This window comes from Hyposmocoma kahamanoa, unplaced genomic scaffold (assembly GCF_003589595.1).
Source record: "Hyposmocoma kahamanoa isolate Upper Pololo Valley unplaced genomic scaffold, ASM358959v1 88, whole genome shotgun sequence".
NCBI classification, from domain to species: domain Eukaryota; kingdom Metazoa; phylum Arthropoda; class Insecta; order Lepidoptera; family Cosmopterigidae; genus Hyposmocoma; species Hyposmocoma kahamanoa.
In genome coordinates, this window is record NW_020654466.1 from 17,709,642 (window position 1) to 17,723,101 (window position 13,460).

Below are 13,460 nucleotides of genomic sequence, written 5' to 3' on the forward strand. Positions count from 1 at the left end.
GTACGAATAATAATATATTTTAGTAACAGTAGACCTACTTGTGCAAGAGTTCGTCCAGGGAACTTGTCAACTTATGTCTCAGTGTGATAGGTTCCACCAGTCTCACGAATTGTTCGTCTTGTCACTTGGTATCGTATATTTACAAATGAAAAAAAAAAACCTTATTTATAACGTTACACATGTCTATGAATCTATGTGACTATACTAGCTTAACTCTATAAAAATTTTTACTCAGTCATCAAAACTAATTGTACTAATTGTAGATAGGTACTATCTATCATTGAACGTTATTTTATCTCGTAAAAAACTGTTCGTGGTTTCCACAACGTAACTAAAAGCTCTATAAAAGCTATAAAAACGTAACTAATTTAAAGTGGTGAACTAAAAAAGTGATTCCACTTAAGAGCTGTGAACTAAAATGATACTACTTTGGGTCGTGAACTACGACTCAGTATTTTGTAGTAATTGCCAAATTGCCGCGTTTCACGGTCACCGTGGAAAAAAGATTAAGTACAGTTCACGTGAGATGTTTTATTACAAAAGCATGATACTATTCTGCTATACAATAATTGAATAATTGCGCATAGTTCCTCTGGTTTTAAAATTTTCGGTAATTCAATCGGTCACAGTCAAATTTGGAATTAGAGGTAGTAAAAATTATAATTTGTATTAATCGACCAAATTATGCGTAATCACAATAACGCTATGCTGTCAAAATTTACCATCTGCGCTTTTTACATCACACGATTTTTATATAAAGATTGATCCAGTTTTTGTTTTCTTTCGTCGAATAAAATTCGAACATAAACAGAATTTAAACACTTAGCTTTAAATAGTTCAGGCAAGAAAAAAGTGAAAAATGTACTTTATTAGGACGTTTTTCAGATTTTCTTCCTCTAACCGTCAAAGAAGGTGCAATTTTTTTTTGTTGCTAATCTGGTCTGATCCTGGAAAGAGCCAGAAACGTTACTTTGTACGAAAAAATAAAATTACGCGACCCGAAAAACTACGGTATATTTTGAAATAGTGAAACTGTTTTCAATCGATTTATTTTGATAAAATTTTTAAGTGAGTTTTTGTTATTCTTTAAACTTTGAGAATCTTTAGCAGCCAAAAACGATTCGTGTATTTTCATGTATGAAGAATATTTTAGGAATATTTTACGAATATTTTACGGAAGTACTGACACTTACTACTTCTCCAAGCTGTAAAATGAGCATTACTTGGTTCCGCTTCTGAATAGTAATGGTGCTGGTGAAATTACCCGCACATGGGACTTATCAATTTATGTCTCAAGGTGGCAGGTTCAGTGGCAATGCCCATCAGATCTTTGCTATTTAAAGCTCTGAGTGCCACTGAAATTGCTATGAACAGGCGTGTTGCTTACTAAAGTACTACGATCAACACGGTATAACTATCAGGGATTTAATAGTAAGTTAGAAATATAAAGTTAAAAGAAGAAATCGGATACAATCAATTTTCATAACCATATACCTTGTGACGTTTTTAATCTTAGCTTGTCATGTTATGCATCGCCTGTTAACTATTCTGAACTCAGCTCTCTGGTTGACTGATAAAGAATGCCTATGCCTTGTACTATTTCGTACATTTAACAAATGGCGCCGAACAAACTTTAATGCAGGTGACTGTACTTCTACATTAAAGTAGATCTCAAAGTGCATGTAATGATATATATAACGCACGATTGTGTTAAAAGCCGATTGTACGTGTTAGAGTTCTTGGAACCAATCATTGACGCTTTTTGTTAGGCCAATTATATTTTTCATAATACTTTATTTGTATTGCCGCCTTTAAATCAATCAATTAGCGGGTGATTATTGAGTTGTAAAAGTTTTTGCACGATGTTTTTTTTTTGGTGATTCGCGATTAATATTGTTTGTTTATAAAATACCAACCACATATGTCACTGTACGTTTGCTTCTTAATTGAAAGAGCCTGGTTGGAATCGCTGTGGCGGCATCTATGACTTTAATTCACACCCTTGTTTTAATAAGACCACACATGCAGATTGACAATTTTTCCAAAGAAAAGTGTAAAAAAATAAAAAATAAAAATAATCTTTATTTCCTAGGTAAGCATTATTACACTTGAAATCGTCACATTGGTTAAACTCTACCGCCCATTCGTAAGGCGGAGATTCCCCTGAGAAAAATGAGCAAGAAACTCTAGGGGTTGCTCTTTGTAAATAACATTTGTACGCATTCCACATTTACAATATATTTTTTGTATTGCTTTCAAACATCAGAGATCGAGACTACCTCCATGAGTTAAACGGGTTACTACATGGATTTTTGTCATCCAAGTACGTAGAAGTTGTACCTTTAGTATAAAGTTTTTGTTTCACTATAGTTTTAAATGGCAAATTTTGTATATCAACCCGAATATTGTTATAGAAGCGTATACTAAGCGTGACTTTGTGAAGACGACTCCCAAGAACAGCTAGTTTATTTTTATTCCTCGTATTAATGTTATGTCACTATTTTTCATAAAGAGATTACTATTCCCCTTAACATGAATTACATTTTCATAGATGTACTGTGACGCTAGTGTAAGAATATTAAGTTCCTTAAACTTATCTCTCAAAGATACTCTAAGAACGAAGTGACATAGGCACACTTAATAACTGATGATACAGTGCTTCTATTTTCTACATATACATCTCTCGCCAATTATCGGATTTCCGAATGCACTCGAATATTAATTTCCGTGCCCCTTAAATTTAAAATGTATGAAAATTTGAATTATGAACAACGTACTTTATTGTTGCTTTGTTTTGATTTCCATGTGAACTATATAGAGCTGTAAATATCCCTTTTTTAATAACATTTACTCCATGTCAATAAGCAAGTTAGCAAAAATATAAAGTAAATTAAGTGTGCTTCTTTTATATAACTAAAAATGAACATTTTCCGGTTATTAATGAACAATACGTAATTAACAATTTTGTTTTGTTCTTTCGTACCTTTTTAGGTGACCGGAAATGACACTGATTTATCTTTTTTATTATATTCTTTTAAAATATTCTTTACCGTTCCGATTAGAAACACCACAAGCTACAGAAACACGTTCTAGGACTTTTTGAAAATAACTACTGTGGTCTGTCTTTATCGGCTTCTTGTAAAAAATATAAGTACATGCTGTAAATTATCTGTCGTGCTTGTGACTTTAACAGGTTTTCGCCCATTATATAATAAATAAAAAATGTAATAGCAACTCTATATACTTCCAACGACTGAAAGCGTCCGGTCCGTACCAAAGGTAAATGGTGCAACTGAATAAATCCCGACGACAGCCGAAACACGAAGTTTGCCGAGGGATATTGAGAAAATAGAAGCACTGTACGTGTTTGTCTAAAAAATGTCTATTTACTTGGCTGTGTTTATTCACAAAAAGTCTTGAATTGCAGTTTTCAAGAAACATATATACATAGTGTATTTTATTCTATTGTCGCACGTCTTAAGTATAATGAAGCAAAGTGCATCGTGCGAACGGGTTACATATCAACTACATAAGGATGATCTATTCCGGACTTTTTAGTTACCAGAATGTGCAACTAACAATACTTTCGATCTCAATTTAGGCAGCAATTTATAAATTTTAAACCGCCTATAGTGAGGGCATAAACTAACCTAGCTACGCATGCGCACCTGTCAGGCTGCCATTCTCGCCACCCACGGCGTTTAGCTAACTAAACCACTGAGTGGCGAGTTAGATCGCCTACTTTTCACGAGCCGCTGTCTTTTATTATTGAAGTTTAATTAATTATGATTTTTTTCCCGAAATAACGTTTGTTCGAATTTTCACTACATCGAAAACCGAATCATAACGAAACCGTTGTTCTTTCAGGATATGTTGGATGTTTATCGCAAAGACTTAGGTTCGGTTAGGTTAAGTTAGGTTTAAAAGAAAAACATTTTCCTTTCAAAATTACTTTCGAGGTTATGAAAATTCGAGCAAACGTTATTTCTGGAAAGTGTCATTTCGGACTACTGACAGGTAGCAGGGTCCTAGTTTTCTAGATTTGTAGTGTCGGGTTCGGAATGAATACGAATCGGATGTAGTGCGCAAACGGGGTAGTAGTCAATTACTGTAATTTTTAATTATAAGCTGGCATTTCCTTTTATAGCCATATGAATATTAAAAAAAATTGAGATAAACTCGTACCGTCGTCGCTTAAGATCGAAATTGGTAGCCAAGCGTGCGTCTAGTTCTATTCGATAACTATAAATTACGACAGGAGACAACGCAACATCGACGTTGAACTTTTGGACTTAGATTTGAATTTATTTATCTTTTAAAAGATAGAAAGCTAATGTTAATAGAAGCAAAAGTACAGCTGTAGTGTGATATTAAGCAGTGTTGGTTGCCAGTACCTGTGTAGCACCATGCAGGCCAGACGACAGGCGTCTCAGCGTCCAGGGCGCGACGCGTAGAGAGCGAGGCTAGCATCAGAACGGCAGCTCAACTGCCGCTCCGGGCCGCCCCGACATCGCAACACCCTACAATCAACATCATGGCAATGAATGACGTAAGCTGTAATGAGCTAATGAACTAAGACACGGTAATGATAATGATGAGTGGATATTTGTTACGGGGATGACAAGTTATGTAATGAATTTATTATTTTTTGATTTCGTATTTTTTTTCTCATTTACATATTTTTTGTCTCAAGAGGATACATAACGTTGAACTAAATCTTTAAATGATCCACGCTCATTACAAGTTTGAGTGGTTTCCAGATACCACACATAAAGCACCAAAAAACGCTTTCTACAGTCAAGTGCTACATTCGCATTTTCATAATAACTCTATAGGAATCACAGAAATACGTGTATGGGCACGCACGTAGCACCCGAACAAAGCGTTGCATTTTCATTTAGACCAAAAAATACCAGAAGCACTTGTTACAGAAAACGCTCACGCCAGCAACACATTAAAAACTACTTACATTCAATTCGGTCCAAGTTCAATCGAATTCCGACATGCCCCACGCCCGTGAACTGGCACGCTCAAAAAAAACCTAAGCAAAACAACTGCGAGCCGAAAAAAGAAAAATTCTCAAACACTTCCCAAGGCACCAGATCAGGAAAAACTAGAATTTTGTAAGTCGATAAAAAGTTAAACGTTTTTTTATAAATTTTTCTTCGCCTTTTGGGTGCGGGAAAACCGAGATCGAGACACGTTGAAACCGATTTTTCACGGTTCAATTCGCTTTTCGGATGCTGAGTGTCTTTGGGGTTAATACTCTGGTAGTCTATTATTTTTAGATCATTGGAAGATTGATCATGATGCAAAAACACGGTGACTTTTTGTCATCGGTGGCGGTTAGTAATGAGCGCTATCGCTCGCTACTTATCAAGGAAGCCGGCAATTGCAAGGACAATTGACGTCACTAAACTTAAATTGAAAAATTTCACATATACGTATATAATAATTAACACATCGTTACTTACCTATGGTAAAAGAGGCAGAGTTTCTAATTTTATTACTGGTGTAGCATATATTGTACATACTCGTATAAAAATAGGTATCGTTTTATAGTCTGTACTTTTTTATATTTACTTAACAGTTTTCCTTCGTGGGCCTACTTTCAAACAGCATACTGTCCATTCCGTGACAATGGTCAAATTTAAAATCGTTCCAATTTCGAATGGCCAGCGGGCGTGCTCTCAATGCACGCGCCGCGCTGCGCCTTAGTTACATGGAGCACGAAATTCTTGTATTAGATTTAGTACACGTTTATCTTGAGACGATTATTTTGTTACTACTTGAAAAAAGTTACTTCATCCTTCTATTCAAAAGCAACATTTTGAAATTCCCGCATATACCATTAAAATGTTGTGATTCAATTTGTAACTCTATTTTTCAAAACGAAAAAGTTCATTGTCATTATTGTTATAAATTGTAGCATGTTTAAAAGCATCAAGCTTGTATACATATCCTAATAACTCCTTAGCATGAACAGTTTGCTATGCTGTCTCCTTTTAAGGTTTACCACCAATAGGTCCATTTGCCGTAAGGCATGTTCCGCCAGGTGGCGGTGTCGTGCGCGGGCGCAGCTCGTAAACTCGGCTGCACTCGTCAATTGCGGCGATCGCCGCTTTTTTCCTGCGGCCATTAGAGACGACACGCGAGTGCCCAGGTGACACTCGGACGGGCAGATTCTCAATCTTTGTGACAGGTGTTGTTGGCTTAACTGTTTATTCACTTCTATCTATTTGTGGAGACGAATAAGTTGTTAAGAATTCTACTTAAAATACTTATTCAGGCTTAATGTTATGCGTGATATTTATTTGAAAACTATAATCTTATCGAGTTCTTAGGTTTTCGCGATTGTTATACATAGAAAATGAAACTATTTTTCCGGATTTAAATCGCGTGTGTTTATTTTTTCAAACAAACCAACGTTTCGGGCCCCTTACAGGTCCCATGGTTACGGTTGACTGAGGTGGTAAAGTCATCAGACACAGGGGACTCTTTAACCTATGTCTCAGGGTGATGTAAGCAGTGGCAGTGCCCCTCCGATCTTTACGATTTCAAAACTCTGAGTGGCACTACAGTTAATATAGACAGGCGTGTCGGGTAATTAACTTTTTTATGATGCTAAGTGACGGAACGAACAAGTCGTGCGCCTGGTTATATGCGACACGCATGTCCATGACAGTAGCGGTGCCACTCAGAGCTTTAAATCACAAAGATCTGATGGATCTTGCCATTGCGCCGTCACCCTGAGACATAAGTTGACAAGTTCCATATGCCTGTAATTTTATCAGCACCCTTATCCTTCGAAAGCGAAATGCATTAATGCTCACATTACTGCTTGGCGGCAGAAATAGGTAAGCTGGCAGTACTTCCCTGGACGAACTGTTTCACACGGAGCTCTACTGTTACCTAATTTTATAATCATTACCATCTTCATCGAAATAAGAACGATATGTTCACTTCTATTTAATAATTATGCTGCATAGGTATATATTTTATTCATCGTACGTGAAACATACTTAATTTAAAGTGAAACTATCATATACAGTTCAGTCCCGTAGTTTTTCTCCAAGCCAATTTAGAATCACGCTGTGTGTAGTAGAAAGCGGTGCCAATTACGCGGCCGTGCCACCCCGGTCGGTCTGTCACATCCTGTATCTAGCGTGACCTGGAAACTAGGCCTTAATGGAGACATAGATTGCCTTTATTGCTACTGTTTCCCTTTAACTGTTATCATAGCTAACTATCTGTTAGTTTCTTAGATTTTTGTATAAAAAGGCATTTAGTTCTTAATCGTCTTAGTTTAATACTTTGAACTAACATTATTGATGTTTGTACGTATATACATATGTTCGAATAAACCTCAAGAAAGGCTCTATCTTTTTGTGACGACAGAAGCCTCAGCAATGATTTTTTAATTTTACCTATCTTTTCCGCCCATAATTTACAGTCAAGTATATTTCTTTCAAAATATAAGTGTTTTTTTCTTGTAGTTTAAAAATTACTTTGAGAGTCTGTTAATCAGGAACTCATAAAGCTGCCTTTCTCTACAATGACTTATTATACAGAAAACGGTAATGATATTTAAATCGATTCAAGTTGAGATATCGATATCTGGGTATCGAATAGGGATGTAACAGTCGTGTTCCGCATCCAGTCGAGATTTATGAATGAGAACAACAGTGCGGTAGGTGCGGTAATGTTTATTGTTAGCGTTGGGACATAATATACATTTTATCGATAAATAAAAGTTACGCACATATACTAGATGGTAAGATTACTCGACTTAAGATAGTCCTTTATCGATGTATTAAACTTTAAACTTTAGAGTGGACTCTGAAGGTTTTTGCGATTTTTAAAGTATTATAATACTCATAAATATGAACAAACTAAATATTTAAAGCCACTCGACCGATGTATTTCAGAGGGACCATAATAATACCATTTAGGCTGTATTAATCATTTTATACCACAACCAAAAGTAACAAACTGACAATAATAAATAATACATAACGTTACATTTTTAATACTCAAGCCACAACGTATTAACTACAGATTTGAAAAGAACTCATATTAATTAGACGTTTACTTGTGTAATCATAATAAATGAACCATTTTTCAATTCAATACTTTCGAATTAAACGATCAAAATAAAATACCTCCAATACCTGCAAACGTGCGATCGTAACAAATAGTCCAATCCATTCATATAAACATGTACGCGTATACAAACAGACGTACATGACATTAATCGAATAACATGAATGAATTATTCATGAGTATTAGTATAGAAGCACGTTGGGTTCGGCACATCACTAATAAGGCCCCACAGGTGGTGACTACCATGTCTCGTTATACCCTGCCTCCTTCAGTTCCTTCTAAGCAAGGCGAGAGAGGGGGGATTACTCCCTGAAAAGAGCTCTGCAGGGCGAAACTTTATTTAACCGACTTATGTCAAGGTGATTGTACTTATGAAATATGTAGTACAACTTTTGCTACAAAAGCCTTTGAAATTTTAACTTAGAATATTTGTTTTATTTACAATATTGGTTTGTCGGTTGTGATTTGTTTCGATAGTCTTAGAGTTTTTCAATGTAGGTACCATTTTACAATGGATACTTTAACTTTTGATGCACTAGATTAAGCGTATCCTCTGAACAGAAGGTTTTGAAGGAAAACCGTTGAGTATTTTTGAAGTTTTACAGATTTGAGAGATTTGACTGCCTCCGTGGCCGAACGGTTACCATGCCGGACTGCCACACAGAGGTCCCAGGTTCGATTCCCGGGTCGGGAGAAATATTTGTATGGCCTACATTTATTTTTCTCGTGAGTTTGGGTGTAATTTGTGGTTGTCTATGTGTGTGTCCATGGCACCCGCGACACAGGGTTTCCCTAGTGCGGGGCTATGTTGAGTGTGTGCGTTATTATTATTATTATTATTTACGGCGTGCAAGTGGTTTTCCTTTATTGTTTGAGAAAATGCAATATTTTCTTAAACGTTCGGTTAAGATCAAAATCAGTGATCGTCGGCTAAGGTTCTACATATCTTTAATTATAGAGAAGTTTTACTTACCAAAAACGAAACAAGTGGAATATTGGTATAATAGTACTGTTATAATTAATTTTTATTTAGGGAAATGAAAAAATGAACATCCGTATATTATTAACATCGTTTTAAGAGTACCGTCCTCTACTTTATACCTACTGCTACCTTTTTGATGACAGTGTCAATAAGAAACACATTTTTAAGTTGGAAGAAGGTTCAGTCTATATTAAAGAATATTAAAACAATAAATGATAAATGTTTTTATATAAGGTTTTTTTTTTCAATTAGACAGAAACTATCCGAATATGAATAACTTTTCTTCCACAATAAACGTAACTTTTTTGTATAAAAAAAATCAACCTCAAAAATTCGTGGAATTACATCTACTGGCCTAAGTTTTATTGAAATCGGTTACCGGAAAGTGCGCAAAACTGGATTTATTCCCTCGTTTGCCACCCTTAGTGGTGAAATATTTTCTAATTCAAATGGGACCATTACTGAGGTTCTCTCTTTCCAACAAAAAATAATCATCAAAATCGAGTTATCGCGTAACATAGGACTCGTATAGTTTTTTGTATAAAAACTCTTCTTTTTTTGGAGTCGGTTAAAATTTACCTAAACAAACGTTCATTTAGGAAATGAAACTATTTTTCCGATATTAAATCGCTTATGTTTGTTTTTTCAAACAAACCAACGTTTCGGGCCCTTTACAGGTCCTATGGTCACAGTTGACTGAGGTGGTACAGTCATCAACCAGTTATGTCTAATATTATTGCAATCCACCCTATTTTTCACTATAGCTACAAAAGTTATTAATTAAATACCTTATTTTTAATTTTACAAAGAAATTTTCCAATTTACGCTATATTACGTTTTACAAATTATTTTATTGAATGAATTTTTATTAAGTTAAATTTATTATTAATTATTAATAAAAAACGTTCATTATCATCATCAACTCATTTTATACGTCCCACTGCTGGGCACGGGTCTCCTCTTGTGCGAGGGTTTAAGCAATGCGGGTCGGACTTCACACGTTTTCCGAGAGTTGTGAACCTTCTTCGACGTGCAGGTTTCATTACAATGTTTTCATTCACCGAAAACAACTTAACTGTAAACAAACTTTAACCTAAAGTAAATAAAATAACTGAAGTGACGTTATCCAGAGTAGTTTAATGTTATTTTAAATTAATCATATATAAAATGTTTTAACGTAATCCTGGCCTCACATGAAGCTCATGAACTGCACCAATTCATTAACATCGACTGCGATGTAGGCTTTAAATTAATGATCAGGTCGAAGGTAAGCGGTTAGATCAAAGCCTCGTAATGATATGATTTACGATCGTCGTCCTCTGCGAAGCTATGGGGTGACCATTGAACTGTATATTCGCAGGATAGTTGCGCAGTGATTATAGGTTTTTATAAATGTGTTAAAGAAAACCTAAATACAGAATATATTCTTCAGTAAATAAAATCAAATAATACCATTCACTTAGGAATATGTATTACTAGCTTCACTTCATGAATATGAACAATCACTTGAGATTTAAATTCAACCTTATGCCACTTAAAACAAAAATAAGCCGAAAAGTATAGTTGCGAGTTTGAGAGTACTGTTAACTGCACATAATATAGTGTCAAAGATTTTTCCTTTTTATTTGCTTTCAATAGTATAGATTTTCATTCAAAAATGTCTCGACAATTTTCTCTTTTTTTGCCAATGCTTAGTGTTTTTGCCTTTAAACGTTAAAAATTAAAATTTCTATCAAGATTCTTTAACTCCCTCTAAAGGCAGTGGATCAGTACATCCTAGAGGTAAGACCCTGTCTATGGCGTACTCGTTTGTCGTATCACGAGAAAAACAAACTTAATATAAAAAGTCTACTACTATCAAAGTTCTATGCTCAACAAATGATAAGCTGAAGAAAAATGTTTTTCTCGCTTTGTCCTGAAGTTTAACGTATATTTGTGGTAGCCCTAACATGGACATAAGTATGAATTATAGTTAAGTTCAAACATCGACCCCACAGTGTGCTCTAGTTTAAGACTATGTAAAATATTTATTTTACGGCTATAGTAATAATTATGTCAATGGGTTTACCACAACCGTAGTAGTTATATTCAATTAAATCAATTTGGTTACAACTTTAACTAATAAATACTCTACCGTCGTTACGTATAAGAATTATACTTTTTCGAATTGGGATTTTATGACAGTTCAATTTCCAGTGAGAAAAATTAAAATTGTAATAACTCATTTTGTACATTTAATTTTTCATTTTTTATAATGACAGGACGAACAAGTCGTGCTCCTGATGTTAATAGACACGCCTGGCTATGGCAAATGCAAAACCACTCAAAGTGACTTTTGAGAAAACTATATCATAGTTTAGTTTAAGAATTATACTTTTTTGAATTGGGATTATATGAAAGTTGAATTTCAAGTGAGAAAAATTAAAATTGTAATAATTCATTTTGTATATTTAATTTTTTGTTTTTTATCGTACTAAGTGACAGGACGAACAAGTCGTGCGCCTGATGGTAAGCGATACGCTTGTCCATAGAAATTGCAGTGCCACTCGGAGCTTTAAACCGCAAAGACCTGTGGGACACTGTCACTGCGCCCGTCATCCTGTGACATAAGTTGACAAGTCCCATGTGCCTGTGATTTCACCCTTCAGAACCGTAACGCAGTAATATGCTACTCGCAGGTATCCACTTTTATTATTTGTCGTTATATTTTACAATTATATTCTATATTTATCAATTATCAAATCGAACCCAACATGAATATGAATTTTAATATATAATTTACTGATTTTCTTTAACTATTTTTTAATTTGTCTGTGATTAAAACCGGAAAAAGCAGATAATTAGTGACTTTTAAATGAAATGTATGTGTGTATAATAAGCGTTGTATAATGTAATGTGTCTAAGCGTACGCGCGTTTGATTGCAAATGTGTGTTTGTGCGTGATGTAGTTTGGCGATGTTTTCGTTTTTATTCTCATATCATATCGATGGCATACACCTATCAATGGCATACACTATAACGCTCGCCATCGTGATCAAAAGATTTGCCAATACACATGCAGTACTCGCCGATTGTTGCCCAGTCTGCGCCAGGAAAAGGATGATACGTCGTGCTAGGAGTTTCCTTTCGTAGACCCTCTTAACCGTTAAATAAATAAAACAAGCAGCCGGCAGCTATCTCTTAAACACCGCACTACGCTCTTGCAGTGCTACATCTGGCCAGTCGTTCTTTATGGATGCGAATCATGGACCATAAAAGGAGACCTCAGGAAGAAACTTGAAGCGTTCGAAATGTGGTGTTGTAGTAGAATGCTCCGCATCAGGTGGACGGACAAGGTAACGAATGTCGAGGTTTTTAAATGTATGGCGAAGAAGGAGGAGTTGGTATGCACTGTCAAGCAACGGAAGGTTGCCTATTTGGGTCATCTACTGCGACATGACAGAAGTAATTCATTGTACACCACAATGATGGGCAAAGTAGCTGAGAAGCGGAAGGTTCGAAGAAGGAAAATGTCATGGCTTCGTAACATCAGGGAGTAGAGGCATCAAGACCATGGAACAACTGTTCAGGCTATCTCTGGACAAAGAGAGATAGAGAGAACTGACTGCCGCCCTTCAATAATGAAGAGGCACTTAAAGAAGAAGAGATAAATATTCCATGTATTTGAATAGTAATTGCCTCACTGAATCAAGCTCCTTAACCTCGGCAAGTGTTAATAACTACTATATTGTGACCCAATACCCGGTAATGAATACATAGCAAGACACAGAAACAAAAAAGTGTTTCATATTATCTCCATTCAACATACCAGAAGCCAATTTGTTTATTTCGTAACCACCTTGTTAATAACACATACAACAGCGTACTGTTATTATTTTGAACAATAAAAAGAAATGTTTATACGACGTAATTATAAACTAAGTAGCATCGCTTGCGACTTCGTTCATGCACAAACGAAAATGTAGTCAGCGATATAATCATCTGTATACGTCGATAAGTCTTGTTTATTATATGTCAAAAGGTGTAAAGATGCAAATGGAAATTGCATCATCTAATGCCAGTCATGTAAAGGGGCACGACTGTAAGTAATCCTTGACATAAGTATATATAATAATAGTACATTGTGCATTAAGGGCGGTAAATAAGGATTTCTTACTAAGGATTTCTTAATATCAAATGACGGGACGAACAAGTCATGCGTCTGATGGTAAGCGACGCGCCTGTCCATAACAGTTGTAGTGCCACTCAGAGCTTTAAATCGCACAGATCTGAGGGGCACTGCCACTGCGCTCGTCTCCCGGAAACATAAATTGACAAGTCCCATGTGCATGTAATTTCACCAGCATCCGCTTCAAGACCGGAACACAGTAATGCT